Source organism: Cydia splendana, chromosome 25 (genome assembly GCF_910591565.1).
Source record: "Cydia splendana chromosome 25, ilCydSple1.2, whole genome shotgun sequence".
NCBI lineage: Eukaryota > Metazoa > Arthropoda > Insecta > Lepidoptera > Tortricidae > Cydia > Cydia splendana.
This window is the reverse complement of record NC_085984.1, coordinates 2,558,700-2,577,949: the sequence shown is the minus strand read 5'-3', so window position 1 is coordinate 2,577,949 and position 19,250 is coordinate 2,558,700.

Below are 19,250 nucleotides of genomic sequence, written 5' to 3'. Positions count from 1 at the left end.
AAAACTTTAACTTGATAATGTCGAACGATATTATTGAACAATGAGGGTTTCCGCGATCGAGTTTTTCACTAGATTACAGCACCGTGGCGAGAGGTCTAGCTGTCATAATCCACCAATCATGTTTAACCATGTTTTTTTTTATTGGTGGATTTTGACAGCAGCTGTCAAAAAGACCTGTGCTGCCATCTAGTGAAAATCTCGATCGCGGAAACCCTCATTGTCATCTCGGCTAGGCCCCAAAGAAGACAGGCAATTTGAAAAGCAAGCCGCCATTTTTTGAAGAGCTGTCAAAGCGCAGATGATTCAATAATCGGACAGAAACATTTCCTATTGTTTATTGCGATGTTAATTGAAGGAAAAATTATAACACAATGGACAATCGAGAGCTTCTTCTTTGCGAGAAAAAATTGGTCAAGGGTGAGTCGGCGCGGAGCTTGGGTTCTGCAGAGCACTGCCTAGCTAGACAACAGAATAAGTAATATAGTAAGTACACTCAACAACAGAGCTATGAATACAGGCAAAGTGCCAAAAATATGTATACACGACCTTAATGTACAGGCAATAAAGTACTGTATACATATTTTTGACACTTTGCCTGTATTTATAGCTCTGTTGTTAACTGTACTATAGAGTCTGTGCGAAAAGAGAAGAGTCGTAGAATGTATGGGCTATTACATTCCATGACTCTTCTCTTTCCGCACAGACTCTACCGTACAGAAAATAAACTTCCTACAAAACCGAAGTTTGACAGCGATTCAGGGACGTATCATGCTGTCCCTTTCTAATGTATGGCACTATACCTGTCAGCTATTTAGGATTGTCAAAATTGAAGTGATTATCTTATCTGTGGACGTCAAATTGTGCCATGCCTAATAATTTCTCGGAGCAATGCTGAGCCGAGCGGAGCCGAGAACACCCGAAAGGATCAGTTTCGCCCTTTCGCCTAGACTACGGTGGCACATGAGAGTAGACTTACGATCCTAGCCGCCTCCATACAATCAAAATTACGCTCTCATTTTATCCCTTTATAAATGGTCATAAGGGTGTCAGATATGCAAAATTTAACCTTATAATCATTACAATCAAATCTTAATCGTAGAATATCCTCTAGCCGCCCAGAGACCTATAAAAAGGTCTCCTGTTCCATTTTAATTTAAACTTTGTGTTGACAAAATAATATTTCATTTTGCTTGGCAAGGTTTGACGTGTGGGTGGCTAGAGGATATATTTCCAACTAGCGGCCCGCCCCTGCTTCGCACGGGTTACACACAACGTTAGGAAATTATACACCTAAACCTTCCTCAAAAATCACTCTACTGATAGATGAAAACCGCATGAAATCCGTTCAGTAGTTTTCGAGTTTATCGCGAACATACATACACAAATTTAGATTTTCGCGTTTACCGGTAGGCCTTTGTTAACAAACCGCCTTGATGCATCAATGTCATATTTTATTGTCTGTGAAAACTTGTCAAAAAACAGTTTAAGGCACAGTATGTATAAGTTACTCTATGGTTTACTAGCTAGCTTAGTGCTGTACTCTGGCGGCAGGACATTGCAGTAATACCCCCTATTGTTATAAAAAGAAAATACAGCGAATACAAGTTTTGTATGTAAAACTTCTACGCGCTTTAATTCTTCGTAGGTATTATTAAAAGCTGTGTGAAGGAATATAAGCTTCCCGAGGATCTCTATAAAGTTCTAAAAATGATTAATGCCTTTTGGAACAAATAAGTTATTCTATAATAAACCTTAGGCCTCACGGTTTAAGGTCTACATTTCAAGAATATAATTCAGCTCTTATGACTCTTATGATAAATTCTTAATGATACATGAACCGATTGTATGATAATGTAGTACAGAAGTTATTCTAATTCTCAGAGACAACTACCAAATAAAGATAGTTAATCTTTATGTCTAGATACCTACATCATCGTTTGCTCTAAACAAAATCGCATCATGGGTCTCTAATCTCAATCTCTATTGTTTACCATAAAGTTTTAAGTCATAATATATTGTTTGTCCGCATTATCGTTAGTCATAATTTGGTTTTTCAGGTAACTTTTCAGGATTGCCATAAAACAAACATAACCTAACCTGACCTACCTATAGGATAACCTTACGAAAATCCCGAAAAATTAACGGTTTCATAATTATGACTACTTAATGATAATCTGACAATCATTCATTACATTATGACTTTCAATAATTATGTCAAACAAAGGGATCCCTCGCATCATGCATTGAATATTTACTGTTTTAAAACATCAGTCAGTCAGGACTTCAGGAACATTGCTCAGGGGGCCGATTTTTTAATTTCGAGCGCTCGATTTCGTGTGGCTTCCTTCAATATAATATATCTCCACTACTAGGCATTTAAATTCTACTAATAGAATTGAAAACGAGTGGTCAATACCACTAGATTCCCAATTTGTATTGCTAGTATTAGGTCCTTACCTATGAAATTGGCGTTTTTGTTCATAGATATAAGTCTGATCCTAGTTTTTTTTTTTTTACAAAAGTACATACACAATTACAATAAAACTACAATATGATTTCGCCAAACTGCTTGACAGCAATTAATTGTTATTTTTTATTGTTAAGTGTTCAGAATTAAGCCTTGAAAATAGGTCTTTTCATGTGCTGTCGGTTCGAGTATTAAAATTACTTATATTTTTCTAATGGTACCAATTTTCAAGAAATGGAGATATTGAAAACATACCTTAAAGGTGTCAAAAATTACTGGAAAAATTTTGTTTGGTTTGAATTAGCCATCAAAAAAATATCCGCAAAATTAATTGTATGGAAATTCGTGTTTCGTTGAAATTCTCCGAACAAAACGCCAATTTCATAGGTAATGACCTAATATTTCAAAAATATCAATTCGCCGTTTTCCACAGATTTTCGAGTGACGAAATCGCCCCCTGGTCGATATGTATTAAGTCAAAACAGGAAATTAGACTCCATTATTTTTAACTGAAAGGGTTTGTGCACAAATCACGCGAGGTCCGATAGGGGGAGCGGGGGTCACGAAAAAAATCACGCTAGATCACGTTGGGGGAGGGGGGGTATAAGGAAACCTCACGTATATTTTTCTATACTGAACAAAACTAAGAAAAAAAGACCATGGGTAGATACTTTTTCTCGGTTACGTTAAACATAAATCTTCACTTTGCAATTCAAAATAGCGAGTCCATTTAAGGGGCTACCCGAGGTTTTCATCGATTTTTGACAAGTTTTGAATCGTATCTCCTTTTTTTGCACTTTAGATAGAATTATAAGACAAACGGTTATCGGTTTTTCAATATTTTATCTCCGGTTTTGTCCACCGGATTTTGATAAAAATGAATACTTATTTTTTTATGAATTTTTTAAAAATTGTCTAAAAAAACACTTTTTTCGTATCTAGTTTGCAGTGAAGGATCTTATATGTACGAAATCTACATATTTGGGTTCGTCTTTGACGTCTCGAAAAACGTGTCCAGGGTTTTAATTTTAAACTAATTAACACAAAAGTTATGGCCAGAAAACCAGTTTTTTAGCCTAAAATTGTTCAACTTTGATGCCATATATCTCGAAGACAATGAACTTTGAAGTAAATATGGGATACTATATTGCTTAAAGCCGTTGCTGTTAATATAATAAGCTACAAAAAACATTAGAAAACTAAGGGATTCAGATCGAAGGTCATTGGCGTGGGGTAGCCCCTTAACGAAAATAGAAAAATAAACAAGATTTTCTATATACAATACTACTTATCTTAAAATTAAATCGAATGAAAAAAATTCAAAAAAATACACGTGAGGTTGTGTGGGGGGAGGGGGGGTAACCAAAAACCTCACCAAATATCACCAAGGGGGAGGGGGGGTCAAAAAGTAGCCGAAAACACCACGCGTGATTTGTGCACAACCCCAAAAGAGAGAACTTTTTCATTTTGAAATAGAAATGCAACACCATCTATAATATCTTCGAGAGTAATAAAAAACATGGCATCGCTTTTACTCTTATGCCTATTTAAACCTCTCTAACCCGCGCTATAATGTAATGAAGATGTAGTTAGACCAAGATAAGTCTGCAACGATTTTGAGACACACACACAGTGCAAGAGTTATTTATACGTCATAATTTCATAGAAATTTGAAGTTTAAAATAACACTTGAACGGCGTGTGCAATTAAAATCGCTGCAGACTTTTCTTGGTCTAACTCTAGAGGTCTTTTATTGGCCTCCTTAGAAATGATTATTATTTACTTGTCTTTGACTATGCTGTAGTAAAATATAATTCTTGTTTTACGGAATTTGATGGCGTGTCGATGTCAACTTGTAGCATTTTTTAATTACAATAGTTGCTAACAAGCGCACAGTCCGTCTGTTAGGAAGCGGACATCGTAGTCTACTGGCAATTAAAACTACAGAGATTTCATAAATTTGCCGCTTTTTTCTACTGACGGCAATTAGAACTACAGAGATTTCTTAAATTTGCCACTTTTTCTGCGTACAGTCTGCCAAGCCATTTCCGTCAGTAGAAAAAAGCGGCAAATTCAAAAAGAGCCTTTGGCCTATTTTTGACAAAAATAGGCCAAATATGATCACATGATTTCTGGACGACTCCATACCGGGCCGGCAGCGAATTTACAAAAGCAATACTATTTCAGTCACGACTCAGATTCTAATAGGTGAGCTATTGTTTATGCATATTATTTAACAATATCTATACCGTTTCGGTAAAAAGTAGTCACTGAAATGCATTAGCTTTATGCATACCTACATATTTTTTTTTCAAATATTGTTCACGACAAAACCTAGTCGTGTTAAGTAAGGTCAGTAACGTTTGAATGTGATATCTAAATTTTAATACTCAAATGTATTAGCTTTTGTCGCGATATATTTAAACATGAATGCTCTCACAAAACCTAGTCGAGCGGGGTTAATCAATTTTTACATAGAATTATTATTAATTGAGTATTATTTGTATGACACTACAGTTCGCTGAATATTGATTTCAACAATTATTATCTTACTAAATTACCTTACACATAGTATTCACATAAATTGCTAAAAAGGAGTATAGGTTTGTTTAGAGCTTCAACCTCCAAGAAAACGAAATGTTTGTGGAAAATTCGGTTATAGGTTGGGATAGAACTATGACTCCCAAGAAAACGAACTGTTACCAGAAATGTGGGTTAGGTTTAATTAGAACTACGACCCCCAAGAAAACGAACTGTTGCCAGAAAAGTCGGTCGTTCGATGTAAAAAAAATCGGTTCGCTGTTTGGTCGCAGTTCAACTAACACGCTCCTCCTCGCTTCGCTCGTCGTCGCACCTATCTTGACTCTGCCAAATGACTAGACGTTATCGTATCAATAAATATTTAGCCAATTGAATAAAATGACCAATAAATGTACTTATTCCAAACGTTGTACCTATACTACACATAATAATAATCTACTTAACAATAATTCTATCAAGTAAAACGTTGTCATGATGAAAATTTGGCAAATGTTGGTTGCCAAAGTAAATCATCTGCGAAAAGTTGGTTGGCAAGTGAAATTCGGACAATAAAATTTAGGAGAAAAGGCAGAACACCGTAGTAAATCTTAGTCCTTAAATAAATCAGCTAATTCGTTATATACCTATGTATTATAAAATACAGTCGACTTATAGGTAATTTTATTACGATTTCAAACTAAATAAGTCACAACTGAAATAGTTCTTCAATGAAAAAAAAAGGCATTGTTAAGCAATTAGCACGAACGATAATTAATTCAATACGATTGGAGGCGTTACTAAAATATTATTTAAGTTTTAGATCGCAACAAACTAGCATTTGTAGCAACAATATCCGAATTAATTTAGTGAATAAAGTCTATACGATTTCAGTCAATTTCTGTACCTACTGTAATGGATTAGGGTTTTGTCAAGTTTTGTCCAAATAAAAGCTAATCCAGTTCAGTTGGCATCTGAACCTTATCAGTATAGGCTTTGTACATTCGCGGGCCGGCAGTATCCAATGAGGATTAACCTCCAGCTCTGATAAAAAAAAGACCGTGTGTTATATATTATGGCTCATCTTACAATAAGCTGATTTTTACTACACTTACAGTGCGACATAAAATAGTAGAAATTAAATAAAATGGAACTAAAAAAATTCCATACTAAATTGTTGCCATGTTTAAGAACTTTACGTCAAAATTGTGACAGTTACGTAGGAAGCGGCGCCCTCAATAATTTTCTACAATTTCTTGTCGGACTATAAAATACCTAAAATAAGCAAGTGCTACTGGCCTTTGATTTTACCAATCACCCATATTTAATGAGCAAAACAAAAGTACCAGTAAAAAGGTGTTTTAGTACTTAAACTATCTTTAAAACAATAATATAACCGCCGGCGCCGTAGGCGTGGCACTCTATAAAACCCGATGTCAGTGGCGCCTCTCTCTGACGTTTTTTTTTTTTAAAGCGACGCCCCGGGGCCAAGGCGTTAGAGCCTTTCGGCCGGATAATTTAATTAATAGATTGTGACATGGATTTTGGCGCGTCGCCATTTTGAAGTCATTCAAGCTTTTCGGCAATTATAAGCTCGTTTGAGTTAATGATTGTGTAATTTATGATAAGTTTGTGATACTAATGTTAAATCAACACGGTGTTTATTTTATTAGGATAATGATTTGATTCTTAAAATAACGGTTAATATTTTTGTCGATATGGTAGAAGAAAAGTAGCTTTTCGGTAGATTTGTTGTTGGAAGTTTAACACACAAATTTATTTAGATATTTAACATTTATAGTTTGTCAAAGGACTGTCTCATTTCAATCATATACCAGAGAGAATCATACTATCTTTGTCTTACACTAGTACTAGCACCCAAAAGAAAAGGATGAGTATAGTTTTCCTGGTTCTTACTGACTGACAAATTGGTTTGACCAACTATAAGTACCTAATAAGAGTTTTTTTTTTCTAAAACAGATTTCTACAATATTTTTTTAAATTAATCCAATAAAAAGAGATTAAAGGAACTGTCATAGGGACCATCTTTCGAAACTGGCAAAAAGCCTCGACTTCAATGATTTCACTATGCTCATTCTTACTGGCCAGTAATTAATGCGCCCTCTGGGATACGTAAAACGTTGATTACGGTTTTTAAAAGTTTAAAAATGGAACATAAAGTCAAAGGCACCGCTTTGCCGCGGGTAACAACCACTGGTCTAAGTATTAGCAGTTTTCGTGAGCTAATTTTTGGATGAGTATTTAATTGTTATTGCTGACTTTTCCATTGAAGTATGAGCATTTAACCAATGATATAAGTATAACTATAGATATATATATATATATATATATATATATATATATATATAACCTATATACCTATCTATAGGTTAGGTCTATAGGTTATATATATATATATATATATATATATAACCTATCTATAGTTATACTTATATCATTGGTTAAATGCTCATACTTCAATGGAAAAGTCAGCAATAACAATTAAATACTCATCCAAACTTTCCATCGATAGACTTTATTTCCTATGAATTAAGGTTTAAAACAAGTCAGTTAAATATGATAATATATATGATAATATGATTATATATATATATATAATCAACAACAATAAATTAATATAACATTTCATTTCATATATTGTCTCAAGGTCACAGTTACCGATTCACCAACTGTGTTAATACTATATGACACATTTAACTGACTTGTTTTAAACCTTAATTCATAGGAAATAAAGTCTATCGATGGAAAGTTAAGTGCCTTGCTGTTAATACACGCTTATGATGACATTCTCAGTAGTACAGTCAGCAGCAAAAGTGGATAACATTTTCCGGGACTCAAAACTATCTCCATACCAAATTTCGCCTTAATCGGTTCAACGGCATACTTACGCGTGAAGAATTACCTAACAGACAGAAAGTCAGACACACTTTCGCATTTATAATATTAACCCCCGGAACTTATGTACGAAATATCATTTGATATTTGCCAGTCGCTTTTCGGTGAAGGAAAACATCGTTAGGAAACCGGACTAATCCCAATAAGGCCTAGTCTTCCCTCTGGGTTGGAAGGTCAGATGGCAGTCGCTTTCGAATAGTGATTACGTCAGATCATGGGATTAGTTGTCAAGCGGATCCCAGACTCCCCTGAGCCGTGGCAAAATGCCGGGATAACGCAAGGAAGAAGAAGAGTACATGGAAGTATGGATCGCACTAATTTGTAAGAGTGATAGAAAAACAGATAGCGTTTCGTTGTCGTACGGAGCGCAAACGATTGGCATCTTGGCTGTGCTTAGGCCGTCCTCTTCCTCTACTGGCCGCGTAGCCAACATGCCAATCCCTAGCAATCGAAACGCAACTGTCACTTTCGCACTAATCTGGAAGAGTGATAGAGAGACACAAAGCGTTTCGTTGTCGAAGCGATAGCGACTGACACCTTGGCTAGGCCGGCTGTTTATGCTAGCTGTACTTACCTATGTATAAAGTATAGTTTACATTGTATATTAGTGTCATGACATATATAAATCATAAGCCGGCATGCCAAGCGTGTTTATTGCTATACGGTACTTGTTTATGGCACTAAAAGTTCAGATAATCTAGGATTACGTAAAGCATAGAGTTATTTAAGTATAATAATATCTATTATTTAACTTGATTTCTGTAGTAAAATATAATCTCTGGCTCTGGTCTATACCCAGAAAAATTAAACGAATTTTAAGCGGGAAAAGACACATTCAGCATATACTTAAAACGGATCACTTTGTATGGAAATTTTGTATCTATACCTAGGTAGTTGGTCAAACCAATTTGTCAGTCAGTAAGAACCAGGAAAACTATACTCATCCTTTTCTTTTGGGTGCTAGTACTAGTGTAAGACAAAGGTAGTATGATTCTCTCTGTCTATGATTGAAATGAGACAGTCCTTTGACAAACTATAGGTATCTACTTCATTTTTAATGGTGAAAAATCTCATAGTAAGTAAGTATCGAATTAAAAATCGGAAATCGCAATTAAATTGATATCAAATTGAAAAATCTTGCCGCGAAAATCTACAATTCGTTATCTGCCTCTCTATCACACTCTAATAATTGTTAACTATAACATATAACAGATAAGATCATTCGTGGTTGTTTTTGTTTATAGCATGTGTACATTTATGTAAATCTCTTCCCTATTTTCGTTTCCGAAATTCGCTCAAAATTATTTTATAATAGCTCTCCAACCAACAATAAAAAAAACAGACCCATTCTCAAACCCGCAGACGTATTATTATACAACAGCACGCAATTTCTCCTAAAAAATCACCCGAATCTTTAATTTGCCAAAAAACTGTATCATTCAGACCTTTTTTCGACTTTTTTCTTTTTCGAACGCGTGACTTTTGACTGACTGTTTAGCCCGGGGCCGTAGCCTATCCCGAACTCCCAACTTTAAAAAAAATAAACAAAATATGGCGCCGGCTCGCGTGCGCGCCGGCGCGGGCTTTTAGAAAAAACTAAGACCATAGACTTTTACCTGTGACGCGGCTAAAGACAAAGTAGAATTTAATTTTAATAATTTAATTGAGGAAGCGGGCATTAGAAAATGTCAGGATAGAAAGTAGTTTGACATGCGATGCAGGTAAGTAATGATATAGTGCAGATTGTAGATCTTTTGCGATGTCTGGGGAAATTGTATGTGGTGGGTCTGGTGGTCACAAAGATCTACAATTTACTGTCAAGTTTAAAAATATGTATGCACACATCATAGGGGTTGTGCACATATCACGCGAGGTGTTTTCGGCTACTTTTTAACCCCCCACCCCCTTGGTGATATTTGGTGAGGTTTTTGGCTACCCCCCTCCCCCCACACAAACACACGTGTATTTTTTTGTTTTTTTTTATCGACCTAATTTTAACATAAATAGTATTGTATATAGAAAATCTTGTTTATTTTTCTATTTTCATTAAATAGACTCGCTATTTTAAAGTGCAGAGTGAAGATTTATGTTTAACGAAATCGAGAAAAAGTATCTACTCATGTGGTAGGTTCTTTTTCTTAGTTTCGTTCGCTGTAGAAAAATACACGTGAGGTTTCCTTATACCCCCCTCCCCCAACGTGATCTATCGTGATTTTTTAGTGACCCCCCCTCCCCCTGTCGAACCTCGCGTGATTTGTGCACAAGCCCATACTCATAAATAATGTCCCATAACTCTAAGGCTCATTTAGACGGTGCGAGTTTCATTACATTGCGGTATTTGATTGGTCGCCTGAACTGGATGTAACCAATAGTTCATTCAAGCGGCCGCTAGCGGCCGTTGTGTGGCTCAAATGAAGTCACGTTTTTATAAGTAGTTGCCTCTTTCGCACTCGCCTTTGAAATAAGTTTCCGACGACGGTCTTTCTTAGAATAACTCTCGTTTTTAAAAGTCGATTAAAATGTAGCTTTCGTTTCATAAAAACGAGAAAACAAACGTACGTGATTCGTAACCTTTTCTGTGCTTCCGGTAAGAACCAAATAGTTTTTGACTGTATTACGAAATCAACAGCTGAAGTAGATGGCGCTATAACGGCGCCATAATGTTTTGTGCTTTTGTGGCAACTAAATACTCACTGCCTTATTCATAAACGCACTACAAGCCTCAATTAGCTAATAATCGTTTGTTCTTAGCTGTCATTTTGACTTATAACTTATAATTGTGTATTTGTAAGAAAGGGATAAAACATAATTTAACTAAATCAGGCCCGTAAAGTTTTATGAATAGGGGTTAAACGTCAACTTTTGATCAACCAGAGATACAGCATATTTTTACTTTCTACGTAAATGCGATAAATGTTCAATGCCAAAGTCTCATCTAATCTATCTAATACCTTTAAACGAGCTATTCCGTTTATTTATATATGTTTCGGGGATCTCAGAAACGGCTCTAACGATTTCGATGAAATTTGCTATATAGGGTTTTCGGGGCCGATAAATCGATCTAACTAGGTCTTTTCTCTGGGAAAACGCGCAGTTTTGAGTAATTATATGTTTTCCGAACAAAGCTCGGTCTCCCAGATATTGTAATTTAAGCATGTCGTTTTAAAATATTAAATAAGAGAGTAACTTGGTTTGTATGGGAGCGGCTCTTTGGCAGCGAGTTAGACTCTTAATACAACGAATGCAGCAAGCGAAGTCATCGAATTTAAACTATCGTGAGACATACTATACATTAAGCGACGTCATATTTAACCACAATGCATTTTAATAATGCAAATGAATAACGTCAGCAAACGCCTGACAATCTTGTCATAGCAAAACAAAGTATGCGAGTGCAAATATTGCTTTTGTATTTCCTCCAGGCGCTTTTCTAAGGATAGTGCTAGGGACAGAAGACTCACTCTCTAAAGAAAATTTACTATTTACTCTAAATGTAATGTGACACCAACCGACGACTATCCCTGTTTGAACTATAGTAGTGCACCCAAGGACAAGCCCCAGTTAGTGTAGCACTATTGTAAGAAAAAGGTAGAAAAAGAAACCGGGCTATTGAGGTGAGTTGCTAGTGGACTAGTAACCGGGACTATGGCACCTGCCCTGCTCATATATTAAAAAAACATGAAAAAATGGGCCAGGTGGTGACTCGCCAACTCACAATATGGGTCCCCGAGATCACGTGAGCGGCTCAGGTCGTGGAGAGGTGTGCACCGCTTTCTACCCAGTGGCTTTAAGCAGCCACTGGGCCAACTCGCGTCTTAGGCATATTTCACTCTGGACGGCCGGTTAAGGCAAGCCAGAGGTGAGAGTCCTGCGGCCCCTGCTCAGTGTTCACTCCAGCCGGCCAATTAAGGCAAGCCGGAGAGGGGCCTGACATGAAAATCCGTTCAGTAGTTTTTGAGTTTATCGCGAACATACATACACACAAACAGACAGCGGCGGGGGACTTTGTTTTATAAGGTGTAGTGATATGTTGTTAAAAATTCATGTTATTTCGGAATGACATTTCGAAATGAGAGTGCAATTTCGATTGTATGCCTGTGCGGTGACTATACTCTGTATCTTTAGGTATTTACCTAAATAAAAGTAAACAAATAATTTGTACATTTTCGGGTAGTTATAACATTTATTGGTTAACCAACCAAATAAAAAACAGCCTGGATTTGTCACTGAATGACCTGACTTTAACCTACATTATTTCATCATGTAATGTTTTCATCTAGCCTCAACTGGCTTAAGGAGCCATTTGAGGGTAGATTTAGTTTACTTTTATTTAAATACCTAAAGATACAGACTATACGTTTATGCTGTAGAGTTAGACCAAGAAAAGTCTGCAGCGATTTTGATAGCCCACGCAGTGCAAGTGTTATTTAAACTTCTATGAAATTATGACATATAAATGACAGTTGCACTGCCTAGGCTATCAAAATCACTGCAGACTTTTCTTGGTCTAACTCTATCTTATCTGGGAAAAAAATATATATTTATAATTTACAATGTACTTTAATAGCTAGTAAGAAACACATTCATTTAAGTTTACTTTCCTAAAATTATCGCACATACAACATATGAAAACGATTCTACGTTTTAAAGGACGATAACATTTATCCAGCTCAAGTATTCTATATGTGTTTGAAGACACACTCAATAGGCCTTTAACATAATTTTTCTCACTAGACAAATTTCTGTTTTTAAACGACCAAACTCGATACATGAAATCAACCCATGCTGTGAATATTTCAAAGACTCCTTCAGTGCTTATATTATAAAACAAACTTAATTCCAAATCACACTTGTTCAGTCTTAATTTCATTAAAGTTAGTAAAAATTGGTCTTCGGTACAAAGGTCACAGTCAAAATCATCTAATTGACTTATCATAGGAGTTAAAGTCGAATATACGAAAAATAATTTCTTGTACGATTCGAAACCGGTGTAAAATTTCATTGCCGCATCATTATTTTTGAATCTATGGATGGTTCCATAGATAAATGGTATATCCACTTTTTTGTCTGTAGATGATTCTAAAGGGTCTAGACTAGGCAATTCTATATCTTCAAGTTCAACTTTTATTTCAACTTCTTTCAATTCTGATGCCAATTCTTTCTCATTTTCTGGATTAAAACATGAACTTGATACTGATATTGTTTCACTTGAAGATGAATCTTTTTCAGTGTTATTCTCTTTGGGACTGAAATGTGGAGTTCCACATTTCTCTTTCTTATGTTTAAGGGTAGACAAAATTCCTCTTTTTTTGGTGAGTGTTTTCTCTTCATCTGCACTGTTTGAAAATACTGACGGTATAGCAGTTTTTTTTAGAAATCTTGATAATGGTTTGTAATCTGAAACAAAAATTTTCCTATATATAAAACCATACACAAATCTACTTCACAACCATTTCACAACCCTCACAAAGTATAGTCCTCAAGGTATCAATATACCTAAGAACTATATAACCAAGCTCAAATAATTAAATATAAATAAATAATCATAGTCACAGGTCTCTTGGTCTAAATTTATTTTAATTTTTGATATATTATATTCAGCTTGTGTGTGTCTAACTCTGAGCGGCTACCGCGGAAACCGAAATTCGCAAATTGCGGGGATCTCTCTCTTTTACTCCAATGAAGGCTTAATTAAAGTAACAAAGAAAGATGCCCGCAATTTGCGAACTTCGATTTTCGCGGTTAATAGCCCTGGTACGGAACAAACATAACAGTTTTACGTTTGTCCATGTAAACGCTTTACTTTGGGCGCGGGAAAATAATTAAAAAAAAACCTGTGTATATGCTCTTCCAGAAATAATCATCAGGTTTAAAATGGGCTCGGCATAAACGATTAGTCGGGTTTGCTTTAAAGTTTGGTCTGTTCAATGCATCCTCCCATGCCTTTCGACGTATTTCATCTTTTGGAAAAAGATGTGCGCCCACATTTTTGCAGTTTGGGGCACTACACTTCGGCATTTTTCTGCAATATTTTTTACTTGTAAAGTCTATTTCAATAGAACTTGCTAACTATGTAAACAAACAACGTAACTTTGTTTTATCACTGTTTCTCTTTGAATTTTTACACCACCTCATCAACTACCATTGAAACCATACACATATACACTATTGAAACGGTCCGTTCCGTAAAATACATAAATATATAACTGTATCTTGGATATTCAATTAAAAGTTTAAAATGGGTTCATAAGTTAGGTTATGAGGACCTGATGGAATGACGGTTTTGTTTCTTTTAAATTCTACAATTGCCTATGATGGGTAGTGTTGTGACTAAAGTTTGTGATATAAACCCGCTACACACTACCCAACCCATGATCTGTACCTACCGCCGCGGTTATAAAATACATCAATACATCATTCTTAAGTACTAATTTGTCTTCTGATCGTGATTAAACAAATTAAAAATATGTAACTACTTGTTTTTTACTTTTGGTATTTTATTATTCGAGATGGTTTGACATTAGTAAAGTAGTAAGTAGGAGTCTTGCCCATCACTAGTAAATTCATCATTCAGAGACAATTTCAATATGGCGGTTTGTTTACATAGTTAGCAAGTTCTATTGAAATAGACTTTAGTGTTATTTGCAAGTTATTTTGTAAATCTATAATATTTGTGTAATTTTTTCGTATGTTTTCCAATTTCAATTTGACAGTTGACATTGACAGTTTTACAATAAAGGCTCTACAGACGGCTGGACTCGCTGGGCATTAAGCCCCTGCTACACGGCAGCCGACAAGCCCCCAAACCGCGTGGCCTTGGTCTGTCCCGGACCGTGTAGACAGTTGTTACCAACAAAATTTCGTTTGACCTCCGGACGCCCTTGGCATGCGAGCGCGCGCCAGCGACCGCGGTCTGAGCGGTCGGTCCGGAACCGTGTAGCCGCCCGACGCCGACCGCACTAGGCCATTTCGCTTGAAGGACGCGCCGTGTGCGCCCGTGTGGTTAATAGCCATGCCATGGGTACTCAGTAGCATTTATAATAATTCATCAAATACTTTCCTCTTCATTCTCAGAAAGTTATGTATGTCCCCGTAGCGTAGTCCAGCGAATTCATTAAGTTGAAATGACTCAACAAATGCCGTTTTTTGAGCCAGCGTTTCATTCATATACCCTTTTCTTTTTTTACAAACTTTTTATTAACTTGCAATATGTTTTATGTGGGCCTTTGACTGTCGCTTCGACCAAGCTGTGATCTATTGTGACGGCTCTTTAAAGTTCATTACTAATGCCCGTTGAATCCAGGAAATTCCAGATTCTTTGGGCCGTAATGCTCTGTACCTCATAGGGTTCCAGTATATGTCGCCCTAGGTAGGCACTTCTTTTGGACATTAGTGGTCCGCAGGAGCAGAGGATGTGCATAGCAGTCTCCTCTGACTCTTGGCAGAACCTGCATGTCGCATCTTGTTTTTTCCCAATTTGAAACATGTGTTTGTTCAACTTGCAGTGTCCAGTCAAAATTCTAGTCACCGCACAAGTTTTGTGTCTTTTGAGCCCTAGAAGCTCCTTAGCAGTTTTGCTGTTGAACTTGCAATATACCTAATGTAAGTATGTAAATATGTTTTTACGGGTCAAATCTTGCAAGTTAAATTAGACCCACTTTCTAGTTTCCGATAGAGCTGAAAATTTGCATACATATATAAGTCGGGTGACAATGCATTATTATGGTACCATAGAGCTGATCTGGTGATGGAGACAGGAGGTGGCCATAGGAACCCTGTGATAGAACAACGCGACCTAATTGTGTTTGGGGTTTTTAGAATTGTCTCGACGAGTATTAGATGCCTCTGGAAAGAAAAGTACAGTCAGCAATAAAAGCTTGTACCAAATATTATTTTTTTGCCAAAAACTTATTTTTTTGTCATTGCACTAGGTTATGAAATTTGGCACCCCGGCCAATAAGTTTTGCCGCCCCAGAAGTGAAGGAAGAAAAACAAAATGCAATCCGCCAGGGGTGGCATACGCCGCCCTTAGGGCCATACGCCACTGAGTAGGTACTAATGCCACGCCAACTTTCTGAAAAGTTAGGGGCCAATTTGTGCGCTTGCAATACGTGTTTTGCCACCGTCTAGCCAGACAACTCAGACGGACCCACACACCAAGGACAGACCAAGGTCAGACGGTTAGTAGGCTTGTCGGCTGCCGTGTAGCAGGGGCTTTATCATGATAACTGATGGTCTAAGCTCCCACATATATGGTCAACCTTCACCAATCTGTCTGACGGCTGAAACTATGAAAATATGAAAGAAAATATGTTCCTGGACATAAATAAACAGGGTTGCCTAAAGAAATATGGTCAAGGCTATTTTTTATAAATTAAAAAAAAAAATTTTTTTTCGGCAATTTTCACCGATTTGTCTGACGATCGAAATAAGTTTCAATGGAAAGTATACAACTTGTACAACATAAATCATCTAGGGTGCCTATCTTTTTCCGGTCACTATTATGTGGTTGCCGTGTTTAAAGAGGTGATTTTATATCGATAATTGTACTCATCTGTCTGACGCTTGAATTATACATCAAAATGATGGTAATTTTATTGCAAATACAATGGCATAGGGTTGCCTGCGAAAATCTGTCAGTTCTGTGTTTAACCACTGACATCCTGGACGCATAGACACTTGTAATATTGCTCTGTGCTAAAGCACTGACATCCTGGACGCTAGTGACGCTACGGGCCTTCGGCCCTACGCGGAGCTCGGCCTTCAGCCTTCGCATTTAGATACTTATACAATTGTTCTGTGATTAAGGACTTAAATCCTGGACGCTTCGGGCCTTCGGCCCTACGCGGAGCTCGGCCTTCAGCCTTCGCATTTAGACACTTATACTATTGTTATGTGTTTAAGCACTAACATCGTGGACGCCTTCGGCCTTCGCATTTAGACACTTGTACTATTGTTCTGTGTTAAAGCACTAACATCCTGAACGCTTCGGGCCTTCGGCCCCACGCGGAGCTCGGCCTTCGCAATTAGACACTTGTACTATTGCTCTGTGCTAAAGCACTGACATTCTGGACGCTTCGGGCCTTCGGCCTTCGCATTTAGACACTTATGCTATTGTTATGTGTTGAAGCACTAACATCCTGGACGCTTCGGGCCTTCGGCCCTACGCGGAGCTCGGCCTTCGGCCTTCGCATTTAGACACTTGTACTATTGTTCTGTGCTAAACCACTGACATCCTGGACGCTTCGGGCCTTCGGCCCTACGCGGAGCTCGGCCTTCGGCCTTCGCATTTAGATACTTATACTATTGTTCTGTGATTAAGCACTTAAATCCTGGACGCTTCGGGCCTTCGGCCCTACGCGTAGCTCGGCCTTCGGCCTTCGCATTTAGACACTTATACTATTGTTATGTGTTTAAGCACTAACATCCTGGACGCTTCGGGCCTTCGGCCCTACGCGGAGCTCGGCCTTCGGCCTTCACATTTAGACACTTGTACCATTGCTCTGTACTAAAGCGCTGACATTGTGGACGCTTCGGGCCTTCGGCCCTACGCAGAGCTCGGCCTTCGGCCTTCGCATTTAGACACTTGTAATATTGCTCTGTGCTAAAGCACTGACATCCTGGACGCTACGGGCCTTCGGCCCTACGCGGAGCTCGGCCTTCGGCCTTCGCATTTAGACACTTGTACTATTGTTCTGTGTTAAAGCACTAATATCCTGAACGTTTCGGGCCTTCGGCCCTACGCGGAGCTCGGCCTTCGGCCTTCGCAATTAGACACTAGTACTATTGCTCTGTGCTAAAGCGCTGACATTGTGGACGCTTCGGGCCTTCGGCTCTACGCAGAGCTCGGCCTTCGGCCTTCGCATTTAGACACTTGTAATATTGCTCTGTGCTAAAGCACTGACATCCTGGACGCTACGGGCCTTCGGCCCTACGCAGAGCTCGGCATTCGGCCTTCGCATTTAGACACTTATGCTATTGTTATGTGTTTAAGCACTAACATCCTGGACGCTTCGGGCCTTCGGCCCTACGCAGAGCTCGGCCTTCAGCCTTCCCATTTAGACACTTGTACTATTGTTCTGTGCTAAACCACTGACATCCTGGACGCTTCGGGCCTTCGGCCCTACGCGGAGCTCGGCCTTCGGCCTTCGCATTTAGACACTTATACTATTGTTATGTGTTTAAGCACTAACATCCTGGACGCTTCGGGCCTTCGGCCCTACGCGAAGCTCGGCCTTCGGCCTTCACATTTAGACACTTGTACCATTGCTCTGTACTAAAGCGCTGACATTGTGGACGCTTCGGCCCTACGCGGAGCTCGGCCTTCGGCCATCGCATTTAGACAGGTAATATTGCTCTGTGCTAAAGCACTGACATCCTGGACGCTACGAGCCTTCGGCCCTACGCGGAGCTCGGCCTTCGGCCTTCGCATTTAGACACTTGTACTATTGTTCTGTGTTAAAGCACTAACATACTGAACGCTTCGGGCCTTCGGCCCTACGCGGAGCTCGGCCTTCGGCCTTCGCAATTAGACACTTGTACTATTGCTCTGTGCTAAAGCACTGACATTCTGGACGCTTCGGGCGTTCGGCCCTACGCGGAGCTCGGCCTTCGGCCTTCGCATTTAGACACTTATACTATTGTTATGTGTTTAAGCACTAACAACCTGGACGCCTTCGGCCTTCGCATTTAGACACTTGTACTATTGTTCTGTGTTAAAGCACTAACATCCTGAACGCTTCGGGCCTTCGGCCCCACGCGGAGCTCGGCCTTCGCAATTAGATACTTGTACGATTGCTCTGTGCTAAAGCACTGACATTCTGGACGCTTCGGGCCTTCGGCCTTCGCATTTAGACACTTATGCTTGTCGCGTTACGTGCTCTGCCAATGAGTTGGTAGAGCACGCAACTGAGCAGCTGGAAAGATGAAGGTTGGAGAAGGTGAGAAGTGATTAAAAGTAAGGACTCAGGGGTAGGTAACGTTTATTTTCCAGGTATATATGGGTGGGTCAATATGGCACTTCTGAGATTTAAGATCGTCCAGTAACAGGGTAGCGGTGGTAGCGTAGTAGGTAGACCGGTGCTCCGGGATGCGGCGCCTGGAGAAACGCGTTCACACGTTCAGGCGCGTGGTGACTAGAAGGGCGCGCGCGCACAGGAGCGCGGCGTCAAGCAGGGCGCGCACAGGCGCGCGGCGTCAAGCAGGGCGCGCACAGGCGCGCGGCGTCAAGCAGGGCGCGCACAGGCGCGCGGCGTCAAGCAGGGCGCGCACAGGCGCGCGGCGTCAAGCAGGGCGCGCACAGGCGCGCGGCGTCAAGCAGGGCGCGCACAGGCGCGCGGCGTCAAGCAGT